At 39.2% G+C, this 14,199-nt stretch overlaps 1 protein-coding gene and 1 long non-coding RNA gene across 5 annotated transcripts in view; one reads left to right on the top strand and one right to left on the bottom strand.

Annotated features, from left to right (window-relative positions):
• NaPi-III (Na[+]-dependent inorganic phosphate cotransporter type III) overlaps positions 1-14,199 on the bottom strand; it is a 241,285-nt gene that overhangs the window by 92,557 nt on the left and 134,529 nt on the right. For 3 of the 4 annotated variants that reach the window (XM_053785658.2, XM_053785662.2, XM_053785663.2), the window contains exon 1: positions 10,680-11,006. The exons of the other annotated variant lie outside the window; for it this stretch is intronic. The gene's annotated coding sequence lies outside the window, so the exon portion shown is untranslated. Of the gene's footprint in view, positions 1-10,679; positions 11,007-14,199 lie in introns of those variants that run through there. 4 annotated transcript variants of the gene reach the window in all.
• The window catches only part of LOC128695171 (uncharacterized), a 28,318-nt gene continuing 23,245 nt past the window's right edge, over positions 9,127-14,199 (top strand). Inside the window, exon 1 of the long non-coding RNA XR_008407961.2 lies at positions 9,127-9,342. This is a non-coding gene — a long non-coding RNA (uncharacterized lncRNA). The remainder of the gene's footprint in view (positions 9,343-14,199) is intronic.

The raw sequence follows: 14,199 nt of genomic DNA, 5'->3' as shown, positions 1-14,199 counted from the left end.
GGATTTGTCAGTTAAAAATAGGAGAGGAGAGTTATTAAATGGAGAGTTAGAGGTATTGGGAAGATGGAAGGAATATTTTGAGGAATTGTTAAATGTTGATGAAGATAGGGAAGCTGTGATTTCGTGTATAGGGCAAGGAGGAATAACATCTTGTAGGAGTGAGGAAGAGCCAGTTGTGAGTGTGGGGGAAGTTCGTGAGGCAGTAGGTAAAATGAAAGGGGGTAAGGCAGCCGGGATTGATGGGATAAAGATAGAAATGTTAAAAGCAGGTGGGGATATAGTTTTGGAGTGGTTGGTGCAATTATTTAATAAATGTATGGAAGAGGGTAAGGTACCTAGGGATTGGCAGAGAGCATGCATAGTTCCTTTGTATAAAGGCAAAGGGGATAAAAGAGAGTGCAAAAATTATAGGGGGATAAGTCTGTTGAGTGTACCTGGTAAAGTGTATGGTAGAGTTATAATTGAAAGAATTAAGAGTAAGACGGAGAATAGGATAGCAGATGAACAAGGAGGCTTTAGGAAAGGTAGGGGGTGTGTGGACCAGGTGTTTACAGTGAAACATATAAGTGAACAGTATTTAGATAAGGCTAAAGAGGTCTTTGTGGCATTTATGGATTTGGAAAAGGCGTATGACAGGGTGGATAGGGGGGCAATGTGGCAGATGTTGCAAGTGTATGGTGTAGGAGGTAGGTTACTGAAAGCAGTGAAGAGTTTTTTACGAGGATAGTGAGGCTCAAGTTAGAGTATGTAGGAAAGAGGGAAATTTTTTCCCAGTAAAAGTAGGCCTTAGACAAGGATGTGTGATGTCACCGTGGTTGTTTAATATATTTATAGATGGGGTTGTAAGAGAAGTAAATGCGAGGGTCTTGGCAAGAGGCGTGGAGTTAAAAGATAAAGAATCACACACAAAGTGGGAGTTGTCACAGCTGCTCTTTGCTGATGACACTGTGCTCTTGGGAGATTCTGAAGAGAAGTTGCAGAGATTGGTGGATGAATTTGGTAGGGTGTGCAAAAGAAGAAAATTAAAGGTGAATACAGGAAAGAGTAAGGTTATGAGGATAACAAAAAGATTAGGTGATGAAAGATTGAATATCAGATTGGAGGGAGAGAGTATGGAGGAGGTGAACGTATTCAGATATTTGGGAGTGGACGTGTCAGCGGATGGGTCTATGAAAGATGAGGTGAATCATAGAATTGATGAGGGAAAAAGAGTGAGTGGTGCACTTAGGAGTCTGTGGAGACAAAGAACTTTGTCCTTGGAGGCAAAGAGGGGAATGTATGAGAGTATAGTTTTACCAACGCTCTTATATGGGTGTGAAGCGTGGGTGATGAATGTTGCAGCGAGGAGAAGGCTGGAGGCAGTGGAGATGTCATGTCTGAGGGCAATGTGTGGTGTGAATATAATGCAGAGAATTCGTAGTTTGGAAGTTAGGAGGAGGTGCGGGATTACCAAAACTGTTGTCCAGAGGGCTGAGGAAGGGTTGTTGAGGTGGTTCGGACATGTAGAGAGAATGGAGCGAAACAGAATGACTTCAAGAGTGTATCAGTCTGTAGTGGAAGGAAGGCGGGGTAGGGGTCGGCCTAGGAAGGGTTGGAGGGAGGGGGTAAAGGAGGTTTTGTGTGCGAGGGGCTTGGACTTCCAGCAGGCATGCGTGAGCGTGTTTGATAGGAGTGAATGGAGACAAATGGTTTTTAATACTTGACGTGCTGTTGGAGTGTGAGCAAAGTAACATTTATGAAGGGATTCAGGGAAACCGACAGGCCGGACTTGAGTCCTGGAGATGGGAAGTACAGTGCCTGCACTCTGAAGGAGGGGTGTTAATGTTGCAGTTTAAAAAACTGTAGTGTAAAGCACCCTTCTGGCAAGACAGTGATGGAGTGAATGATGGTGAAAGTTTTTCTTTTTCGGGCCACCCTGCCTTGGTGGGAATCGGCCGGTGTGATAATAAAAAAAAAAAAAAAATATAATATATATATATATATAATATATATATATATATATATATTATATATATATATATTTATAATTATATATATTTATATATATATTTATAATTATATATATTTATATATTTATAATTATATATATTTATATATATATTTATAATTATATATATTTATATTTATATATATATATATATATATATATATATATTTATATATATATATATATATATATATATATATATATATATTATAATTATATATTTATATTATATATATATATATATATATTTTTTTTTTTTATTTTTTTTTTATTATCACACCGGCCGATTCCCACCAAGGCAGGGTGGCCCGAAAAAGAAAAACTTTCACCATCATTCACTCCATCACTGTCTTGCCAGAAGGGTGCTTTACACTACAGTTTTTAAACTGCAACATTAACACCCCTCCTTCAGAGTGCAGGCACTGTACTTCCCATCTCCAGGACTCAAGTCCGGCCTGCCGGTTTCCCTGAATCCCTTCATAAATGTTACTTTGCTCACACTCCAACAGCACGTCAAGTATTAAAAACCATTTGTCTCCATTCACTCCTATCAAACACGCTCACGCATGCCTGCTGGAAGTCCAAGCCCCTCGCACACAAAACCTCCTTTACCCCCTCCCTCCAACCCTTCCTAGGCCGACCCCTACCCCGCCTTCCTTCCACTACAGACTGATACACTCTTGAAGTCATTCTGTTTCGCTCCATTCTCTCTACATGTCCGAACCACCTCAACAACCCTTCCTCAGCCCTCTGGACAACAGTTTTGGTAATCCCGCACCTCCTCCTAACTTCCAAACTACGAATTCTCTGCATTATATTCACACCACACATTGCCCTCAGACATGACATCTCCACTGCCTCCAGCCTTCTCCTCGCTGCAACATTCATCACCCACGCTTCACACCCATATAAGAGCGTTGGTAAAACTATACTCTCATACATTCCCCTCTTTGCCTCCAAGGACAAAGTTCTTTGTTTCCACAGACTCCTAAGTGCACCACTCACTCTTTTTCCCTCATCAATTCTATGATTCACCTCATCTTTCATAGACCCATCCGCTGACACGTCCACTCCCAAATATCTGAATACGTTCACCTCCTCCATACTCTCTCCCTCCAATCTGATATTCAATCTTTCATCACCTAATCTTTTTGTTATCCTCATAACCTTACTCTTTCCTGTATTCACCTTTAATTTTCTTCTTTTGCACACCCTACCAAATTCATCCACCAATCTCTGCAACTTCTCTTCAGAATCTCCCAAGAGCACAGTGTCATCAGCAAAGAGCAGCTGTGACAACTCCCACTTTGTGTGTGATTCTTTATCTTTTAACTCCACGCCTCTTGCCAAAACCCTCGCATTTACTTCTCTTACAACCCCATCTATAAATATATTAAACAACCACGGTGACATCACACATCCTTGTCTAAGGCCTACTTTTACTGGGAAAAAATTTCCCTCTTTCCTACATACTCTAACTTGAGCCTCACTATCCTCGTAAAAACTCTTCACTGCTTTCAGTAACCTACCTCCTACACCATACACTTGCAACATCTGCCACATTGCCCCCCTATCCACCCTGTCATACGCCTTTTCCAAATCCATAAATGCCACAAAGACCTCTTTAGCCTTATCTAAATACTGTTCACTTATATGTTTCACTGTAAACACCTGGTCCACACACCCCCTACCTTTCCTAAAGCCTCCTTGTTCATCTGCTATCCTATTCTCCGTCTTACTCTTAATTCTTTCAATTATAACTACCATACACTTTACCAGGTACACTCAACAGACTTATCCCCCTATAATTTTTGCACTCTCTTTTATCCCCTTTGCCTTTATACAAAGGAACTATGCATGCTCTCTGCCAATCCCTAGGTACCTTACCCTCTTCCATACATTTATTAAATAATTGCACCAACCACTCCAAAACTATATCCCCACCTGCTTTTAACATTTCTATCTTTATCCCATCAATCCCGGCTGCCTTACCCCCTTTCATTTTACCTACTGCCTCACGAACTTCCCCCACACTCACAACTGGCTCTTCCTCACTCCTACAAGATGTTATTCCTCCTTGCCCTATACACGAAATCACAGCTTCCCTATCTTCATCAACATTTAACAATTCCTCAAAATATTCCTTCCATCTTCCCAATACCTCTAACTCTCCATTTAATAACTCTCCTCTCCTATTTTTAACTGACAAATCCATTTGTTCTCTAGGCTTTCTTAACTTGTTAATCTCACTCCAAAACTTTTTCTTATTTTCAACAAAATTTGTTGATAACATCTCACCCACTCTCTCATTTGCTCTCTTTTTACATTGCTTCACCACTCTCTTAACTTCTCTCTTTTTCTCCATATACTCTTCCCTCCTTGCATCACTTCTACTTTGTAAAAACTTCTCATATGCTAACTTTTTCTCCCTTACTACTCTCTTTACATCATCATTCCACCAATCGCTCCTCTTCCCTCCTGCACCCACTTTCCTGTAACCACAAACTTCTGCTGAACACTCTAACACTACATTTTTAAACCTACCCCATACCTCTTCGACCCCATTGCCTATGCTCTCATTAGCCCATCTATCCTCCAATAGCTGTTTATATCTTACCCTAACTGCCTCCTCTTTTAGTTTATAAACCTTCACCTCTCTCTTCCCTGATGCTTCTATTCTCCTTGTATCCCATCTACCTTTTACTCTCAGTATAGCTACAACTAGAAAGTGATCTGATATATCTGTGGCCCCTCTATAAACATGTACATCCTGAAGTCTACTCAACAGTCTTTTATCTACCATATATATATATATATATATATATATATATATACACACACACACAAAACAACCACTGTGAAAGGATAGTGAAATTCCAAGCGTTTTCGTGAATTCTTACATTATCAAGCGAAAGCGCTTGGAATTTCACTATCCTTTCACAGTGGTTGTTTTGCATATTTTGATATCACCTGTTTACTGTGATCTTATTGTGTGTATATATATATATATATATATATATATATATATATATATATATATATATATATATATATATATATATATATATATATATATATGCGCTCAGGATATTAACGTACACTGTGCCAAGTCTGACATGTACAATTACATCACTGGTTTGCTAAGCCTATCGACTCATTGGAAAATTTATTCCCCTTCGTCCAGGGAAAAACAAATATAATTTTACATTTTTATTTTTTTACATTTTACACCGAAACTAACAAAGCAGCCTAAGCTTGCTAAAAATCAGGCATGGAAAAAGAGTTTACCAAACCCCTCTAAGAATTTTTTTTATATTTTATTGAGAGCATATCTTGTACATACTTAATACATATATATAGTATAACACTGTTGAGAACAATAAGTATATACATAAATTATCACACATGCACACGTTGTTGGACACGGGAGAAGAAAGAATTAGCAGAAACCATTACACAGTGCTCCCCGAAGAAGTAGTTTGCAGATGAACCAGCTTATATATACCACACAGCCTCTGCTTCAAACACCTGTGTGTACTAATTCACATAATCGGTGTTTGTGTCTACAAGGTGACGTTATAGTTAAGGTAGGGCTTACACACAGATTGAAAGAAAAGTATTCAACTCACTTTATAATTCCATTTATATATATATATATATATATATATATATATATATATATATATATATATATGTCGTGCCGAATATGTAAAACTGGTCAATTAGCAAGAACTCATTTAAAATTAGGTCCTTTCTAAAATTTTCTCTTATTCGTTTAAAGATATATTTTTTTCATTGATGTTGATGTAAAAATTTATAATTTTGCACCAAAAGGAACTTAGAAAACTTACCTAACCTTATTATAACAAGCGCAATTTATTTTAGCCTAACCCAACTAAATATATTTTAGATTTGTTTACACAAATTTAATACTAAACAAACACAGTGAAATATATTTTTTTTCGTTAGGTTCAGAATGATTTTGGCGAAATTATTGCATACACAAATTTTCACTTGCCCTATATGGCAAGATGAACGTTGCTATTTAAGCCAAGATGGCAAGTTCTGCCTATTCGGCACGACATATATATATATATATATATATATATATATATATATATATATATATATATATATATATATATATATATATATATATATATATATATATATATATATATTGTTTTAAAAATGCGCGTTTTAGAAATATAAAAGTAACAGTGAGTAAATCAAGTGAACTGTATTTACAAAAATATTGACTGAAAGTTCACATATACAAAATACACCCAACACAGTTAACGATAGTTTTCGCTATTTATAATGTCAGGATTTGTTATAATGAATAAATTCATATAACTTTTTCTTTACCATAGATTATATAGTGTCAAAAACCGCTGACCATAATCCTTGACTAAACGACACTGTGGCACCCAACAACCTGGCAACTCTCCACTCTTCTTAAAAACAAAAATGTATATTGAAAAAATGTACAAAGAATAAGGATAAATCGTATACATACTTGCTGTACATACAAAATATAATATTCTTTCTTGGTGTACAGATTTAGTGTGTTAGTCTGCACATTCATGTCTAACAATTTGTCTAGTTCAAATCTGTCAGGACTATATTAGACTGATCAAAGATTCTCCTCCTCAAATCCTGGAGAACCGTGACGTCACTTCGGGTGGCAGGCATGTAACAAGATAATATTTATACTGCCTGGCAAGTGGCCAAGTCTGGCTTTACATTATAATAATTTGACTTTCAAAAAATAAAACAAAAATCTCAATATTCTACTAAAACCAGGTAACCCGTTTACCAACTTGTAACAGTTGATATTTTATGTGAAATAGTTGTTTACAACAGGAGTACTATACTGAAACAAATCTGAGTGTGAACGATCAGCAGACAACCCCCGTCTGGCCAGGGTTTGGCACAGTGCTCCGTCATATGATGCCTCGCTTTGCTTGTTACTTTGCCTCTCTACTGATATATAGTTTATCTTTTATATATATAAAATTTTATTTACTTTATTCACAAATAATTAAATGCTGACTCTTCCTCACCAGTCTGCAGGATTAGAGTTCAACCTCACTCCTGGGTCCCGTCTATTTCAATCGCATGACCCAAGGCGCTGTACGACCCATAAGGAAATCAGGTTCGAATCAACGAAAGGGAGGATAAATCCAGTTCCTTGGATCAAGAGCCTCTCTGGCACCTCCCTCGACAGGTACAGTATAACGTATACTTCTGAATCCTCGTATAGTCAGTCACTAATACTACTACATTCTTTACTTTTACACCTACAGTGACATGGGTGTTCCATGTCAATGTTTACCTTCTCCGTGTCCAGGTGTATTTTATATTTACTCATCATTTCTCCCTTTGACAAACTACAACCTCCAGTGACATACAGTTACTTATCCCCAAAGACATTAATTTAAAGTGTCTGCAGGAATTTTTTTTTTCTATCTTCCAACTTCTCGATTTCATTTCGTTCATAACACGAGGCCTTATCCTATCGACTTCAAATTTTCAATATTGGTTTACGCTAACTAGGAGAAAAAACAATTGCATATTCAGGCACCCCATGACCAAAGTTGTAAAACGCATTCCCAGTTTCCAGGAATAAACTGACGACAGTGAAGAAATTATCATGTATATGTGAACATCTGCCGATTGTACTTTTAAATTTTTTATTCACGCTTCACATATATGCATGGCTCTAATATTTAATGTCTGATGCATCTTAAAGGCAAGACAGTACCCAGTAAGTTCAGTCCGTATGGGGGGCAAGCTTGTCAATATAGTCACTAAAAACACACACTTAGTACAAGAATGTTACGTTAATGTTTCGGTCCGTCCTGGACCCTTGTAAGATCACAACTGATTTGACAATTTGAATGAGCTGTGTAGGAGCCAATCTGACATATAAAAATCAAAATGGGCTTTCTTAAATAAAAAAAATCAAACATTTTTTCTCTGTGGATTGTTGAGAATTTTATATAAAAAATGCAAAAGACAAACTTTAGAAATACTGAAAACTTCTGTTTTTATAGACACTTCTAATTTTCACGAGTTCAGTAAACGCTTAAATATGTACATACGACTTTATGGCTGAACTACCACATTAATAAGTAGTGTCCTTCATTAGTTTCATCCAAGGTTTTCGTTTATAACTTCTGAATACCTTATCCGACTGGCTTCCAATTTTCAACGCTGGTCAACTATTACTAAGTGAATGTTCGTGAAACAACTGACAAGTGTAGGTGCTCTCTGCTCAATTTTATTTAGACCATTCTCAAAATTGGTTTCCATGCAATAACTTTAGCCAGCTTCTTTTGACTGGCTTCAAAATTTCAACACTGGTGTATCCTACCTAGAAGCCTGGTGCTGTTAATGAATTAGTTATGAGCTATGTCCTAACTTGCCATTTTTAGTGAAGAAATTGGAATATTAATGTCTATGATAACTTGTGAAGAACTCTTTTTGTTTCACTTCAAATTTTTAATGCTAATATTTAACTGCATTAGAAACTTGTGCTCAACTCTGCACTAGGCCTATCGCTTGCATTAAAGTCCAGGGAACTGGGTTTATGCAATACAGGGACAATTTTCTCTGATTGCGCAGCGACCGAAATACACCTAGTTTATATTATTATTATTATTATTATTATTATTATTATTATTAAATGAAGCGCCAGAAGAGGCATACTGCTCAAGTTCATTTACTGTGTAGTCTTCCATTTTTCAACTAGTCTGAAGACATATCTTGTTACATTCATTTGACTAATGTGATTTTTTAGAGGGGTGAAAGCCTAGCACCGGTACGCCAGCCGTATCAATGTTACCCAGCACCGGTACGCCAGCCGTATCAATGTTACCCAGCACCGGTACGCCAGCCGTATCAATGTTACCCAGCACCGGTACGCCCGCCGTATCAATGTTACCCAGCACCGGTACGCCAGCCGTTGCTCAATCACGGGAACACAAAATCAGTATGCAGGAGAGTGCTCTACGAAAACCAGCTCTGATACGCCAGTGGCAGATTAATCGTCGAGCGAATCATCATACAACTAAGACTTCAGTCACGAGACATTTTTCCTGACGAAGAAAACGCCACCTTGACCACTATCATCTGTTGCACATTTTGAAACGCTGTGTAAATTCTACCTCCTCTGGCTGGGTCCCCCACACTAGAAAAAATTTAATCCCCATGGCTTATTTGTGTGTAACTTGCATGTGCTTTCTCAACTTTTCTGGTTCTTTAGATGAAAACAAAAAATATTTGTCGAGGCTGTCAACACCAGAGAATCTTCTATGCCATGACCATATCTGCGCCTCCTCTCCAGAGATGTGAGTATAACTTGCCTAGTCTTTCCTCGTAGCTTTAGACTCATGGTAAACATCTATAATTTCATTCTTATATATTTAGTTAGGCGAGGACTCCATGATGGAACTGCACAGGCAAGAGTAAATTACTATACAGATAGGTATAATCATCTAGATACTAAGAGTATCTAGATGATTATACTTATAAACCCTACTTTACAACGTGGTAATTAGGTCAGCATTTTTACTAACTGCTCACTCGTATGTATGTTATATGGAGGCTGTGGCTGAAAAATTCATAAGGGCGGACTTGTGGCTTTGAATAAAAGTGTTTAACTTGAGAATGGAGAAGTAAATCATTCATGAGATACTCTGGTTGAAATTTGGTTTCTAGTCACGTCTCTCCTGCGGTTATTTTTAGCCGTTAGCATGGCAGAACTACCTACTTCCTCAACTCAGGCTTAGACACAAACTTGAGATGTGATATCGCAGATATTTACAGATGTGGATAATTCACATTATCTTTGGTGAAAATGAGCCGGGACACAAGTACACACAATATTAAAGCTGCACTCTCAATGTGTATATAACAAAGGTAGGTAGGCGATAGAGTATGGGGATATCAGAGGGAAGAGTATAGTAGCAGAGAAGAACGAGCCGTGTGCAGAAAGTGTAAAGAAAAACAAGGGTGTCTGTGGGCGTGCAGCGGGTGTAAAGTAAGGGTTCAGAAATATCTCGTGGTGTGCTATTCTGGCCTTCCACTACAGCCACAGGTTGAGTCACTCCTAAACCCCTACCACACACAGGTTTAACTCTGGCCTGTACTGTCACACAACCCAAGATACTGACTGCTTGCTTTCATCCTCCAGCCCATTTTTTTTTTTAATGCAGTTCTTGACTTATATCTCCCAGACATATTTTCCTCTCATTAATCTCCACTGATCACATATCGTCAAAAAAATATTACTGCAATCATTTTTTTAAAGTTATTGGTATAATCGACTAAATTATTTTACCAACTATAATAAATTCACAATAATGACAATACAACGAATACTAGTGTAACCCAACTTCCTGTATATTTCATTACCACTGAAGCTTTAGGCAACGTTGGGGCCTCAGTTCCTGAAAACATTGTGCCTCTTAATATTTCTACCGCCCAAGGCACTGGTATGGTCTGAATACTAAAAATATCAAATCGAATAGAAGTCAGTTGCACGTACTAAGGTTTGTTAGCAAGCCGAACTGTCCGTTAATTACTCGCCGGAGGCTCTTATCACCGATACTAAGACCAACGGAAACGTTGTCATGTATCACATTCAAAACTTCATTTACACAACAGAGAAATTAACTGTACTTACAAGGCGAGTAAATTTGATGGGTGAGATCATTCTTGCGTTGTTATGAGTGCCACGATGTGTGGTCTTGGCTTCCTACACAGAAGTGGTGGGTACAACCCGGTTTACAGTTAATTAAGTCACAAATGGAACACCTCCACAACCTGACTATGTCCTTCTGGTGGTCCTCCGACAGCGAGCACAATACTGGTGACTAGTGCAGACGGTGGCGAGGGGAGGCGGGTACAGGTAGGAGGAGCACTAAGGTGTGCAGAGGTGTGTGCGCCGGTGATAGCACTGAGGGGAGGAGAGGTGCACACACTGTGCCGCGGGGCTGAATTACACGAGCAGACTAACCTGCTGCTGCTGCTGCTGCTGTCGCCTCCACCACTACTTCTAGCAGGCACGCGCTGCCAACATCTCTACAATCTCCCCCCCCCACTCTCCATCTCTCTCTTCACCACTCCCCTTCCACGTATCATTACTCCTCACCTACGCTACAAAACTCATCCGTTCTCTGTCCCTGACCCCAAAACACACACTACATTTCATGTATGTCACTGTATGATCAGTTGTACCTAAACTGTAGGAACAATTACTAACTTCCAAAACTTTGGCTATTTTAATTTTCATCTCATGGTTGGACAAACTTTGCCACGGATGGCTAAACCTGCATAATAGTTTAAAACATATAACATCCTAACAAAAATATATTACATCCTAACAAAAATATATAACATCCTAACAAAAGCATATAACATCCTAATAAAAACAGAGTGAGGATGTGTCCATAAGATATAACTTAGATTGCAATTCAGGCTTGACTTCTAAGATAACTCTGGAGAATTGATGACTTTAATCAATGATGTCAAACTAAATCCGATATATTTGCTGGCAATATTTGCCACTCATCCATCAGTGATAAGTCTTGAGCATTTTGCTTGGTAATCATAACAAAATTGAGCCAACTCTAAAACCTTAATACTAGACGACTTCAATATTTTTTACCAATAACAAACGGATGGGTTATATTTATATGACCACTCAAGGGAGGTTCCTTGACGCTGGTGAGGGGCTCTTGATCCAGGGAACTGGATCTGTGCTTCAATTTCCTGAACTGAGACTGAATGCCTTCCATCCCCCCCACAGGCGTTGTATAATCCTACGAGTTTAGCGCTCCCCCATAATAATAATTTATATGAAGAACTGTTAAAAATAATAATTCAACCCGAGTTACAATTCTCAGCCACAAGACTAAACTGTGACTCATTATGTAACGTAACAAAAATCAGTCCTATAGCGTTGACTATTTTGTTACTGCAGTCTTAGAAAAATATTAGTGAGCGCATAAAACACAGGATGACTGACGAGATACTAGACAATCAAATACGGATGCTAGGATATTTTGTGGCAACATTTCGACACGCATGGTTTTCTGCAGGACCACGGAAGCCACTTACAGCTTCCTCAATAAAACATCCTAACTCCGCATGCGTCTTATTTCACGACTGTCGGTATTTTATAGCATCTCTCACCCATTTACAGAGACCAACTACCGCGAGATGTTAGTATAGGTTAATTTTATTAATATTCATTCAAAGGACAAGAAAAATTACTGAGGTGTCTAAAACATTAAGAAACAATCCTGATGAGCTCTAGCAACATCTCAAATTATTTGCATATAGCTAATGCAATCTTGTGTTTTTTAATGGCAACCAATGTATGCATATATGCGGCCAGCAGTAACGGCCTGGTTGATCAGGCCCTGATCCACCATGAAGCCTGGTCACAGACCGGGCCGCGGGAGCGTTGACCCCCGGAACTCTCTCCAGGTATATGTATATGTATTTATGCCTTTCTTTATGCCCATCAACACACTGCATGTGCTTTCTCAACTTTTCTGGTTCTTTAGATGACAAAAAAAAAAATAAGAGGTGGCCCGGTGGCCTGGTGGCTAAAGCTCCCGCTTCACACACGGAGGGCCCGGGTTCGATTCCCGGCGGGTGGAAACATTTCGACACGTTTCCTTACACCTGTTGTCCTGTTCACCTAGCAGCAAATAGGTACCTGGGTGTTAGTCGACTGGTGTGGGTCGCATCCTGGGGGACAAGATTAAGGACCACAATGGAAATAAGTTAGACAGTCCTCGATGACGCACTGACTTTCTTTGGTTATCCTGGGTGGCTAACCCTCCGGGGTTAAAAATCCGAACGAAGTCTTATCTTATCTGAACAGCTGAGAGCAACATTCGAAAGGTATTGTTCTACTGAGGTCAGGATGCTGAAGTTTCCCACACTTTGAAGTCCAACTATCAGTTGGAACTGTAACAACGCTGGTGATGTAGCCTACAGTGGCACGTGGTTTACGTGCTATATATCGATACAATACGTGACTTCAAAAAACGTGACTCTTATCACACAACAAATACCTCTTTTTGGAAGAGCACATCAAACGTCATGGAAGCCAGATCAGCTGAAGATTTTGCGCATTTCTGAAGTCTGGGGGATGGGGGGGGGGGGGGGACTGAACATTTCCTAACAAGACCGAGGAAGAGATCACCTCAAACTACTACTTCATGTCTTTCATCATCTGTCAACATTCTCAGTATTAGATTGTTAAGTCTGATTGAGAAATGTCTCTATAATAAAGATAACCAAGTGTTGCGTATGTCTTATTAATGTAGTACTTGTCAGTTGTGTATATAATACTAAAATTACTGTATATGGATAATTGTGTACTGTATTCACAAAAATGTGCTAAACTCGTGAGCATCATAGTTATATATATTACTACCTGCAGCACGAGACTATTATCTCTCAAAACGTTAAATAGGTCTGCAAGATGCAGTTACGTGTGCGCGCGCGTCTGTATAAACAGTTTAACCCACATATGTTTTCCAACAATTTTTTTTTTCCATCTAGTGAATTTCATGCATTCACTACACACCGATGATATTATAATTATGGGGAAGCGCTAAACCCGTAGGATTATACAGCGCCTGGGGGACGGATTGGAAGGTATTCAGGCTTAATTCGGGGAAACAAACCATACCCCGGCCGGGATTGAACCCGCGGTCAGAGTCTCGAAACTCCAGCCCGTCGCGTTAGCCACTAGACCAGCTAGCCACAATAAGATTCGTCCAACTAGGTATATTTCTACACCATAGGAAGGTTAGCACAGGCACCACTGTGACCACAAATGCAAGTTTTTACAGACGAATCTCCAGCTAGCGTGGCCGTGACGAACTCTAGCTCAAGTCCCTTCACTGCCGTCAACATGCATTTGTGGTCACAGTGGTGCCTGTGCTAACCTTCCTATGGTGTAGAAATATACCTAGTTGGACGAATCTTATTGTGGCTAGCTGGTCTAGTGGCTAACGCGACGGGCTGGAGTTTTGAGACTCTCTGACCGCGGGTTCAATCCCGGCCGGGGTATGGTTTGTTTGCAATCGTGTCATTACGATTTCGTGAGTCAAGTTAATTCGGGGAACTGGAGCACAGATCCAATTCCCTAGATGACGAGCCCCTCACCAGCGTCAAGGAAC

This window comes from Cherax quadricarinatus, chromosome 35 (genome assembly GCF_038502225.1).
Source record: "Cherax quadricarinatus isolate ZL_2023a chromosome 35, ASM3850222v1, whole genome shotgun sequence".
NCBI lineage: Eukaryota > Metazoa > Arthropoda > Malacostraca > Decapoda > Parastacidae > Cherax > Cherax quadricarinatus.
Note: the sequence above shows the minus strand (reverse complement) of the source record. Positions and strands in the feature narration are given on the sequence as shown.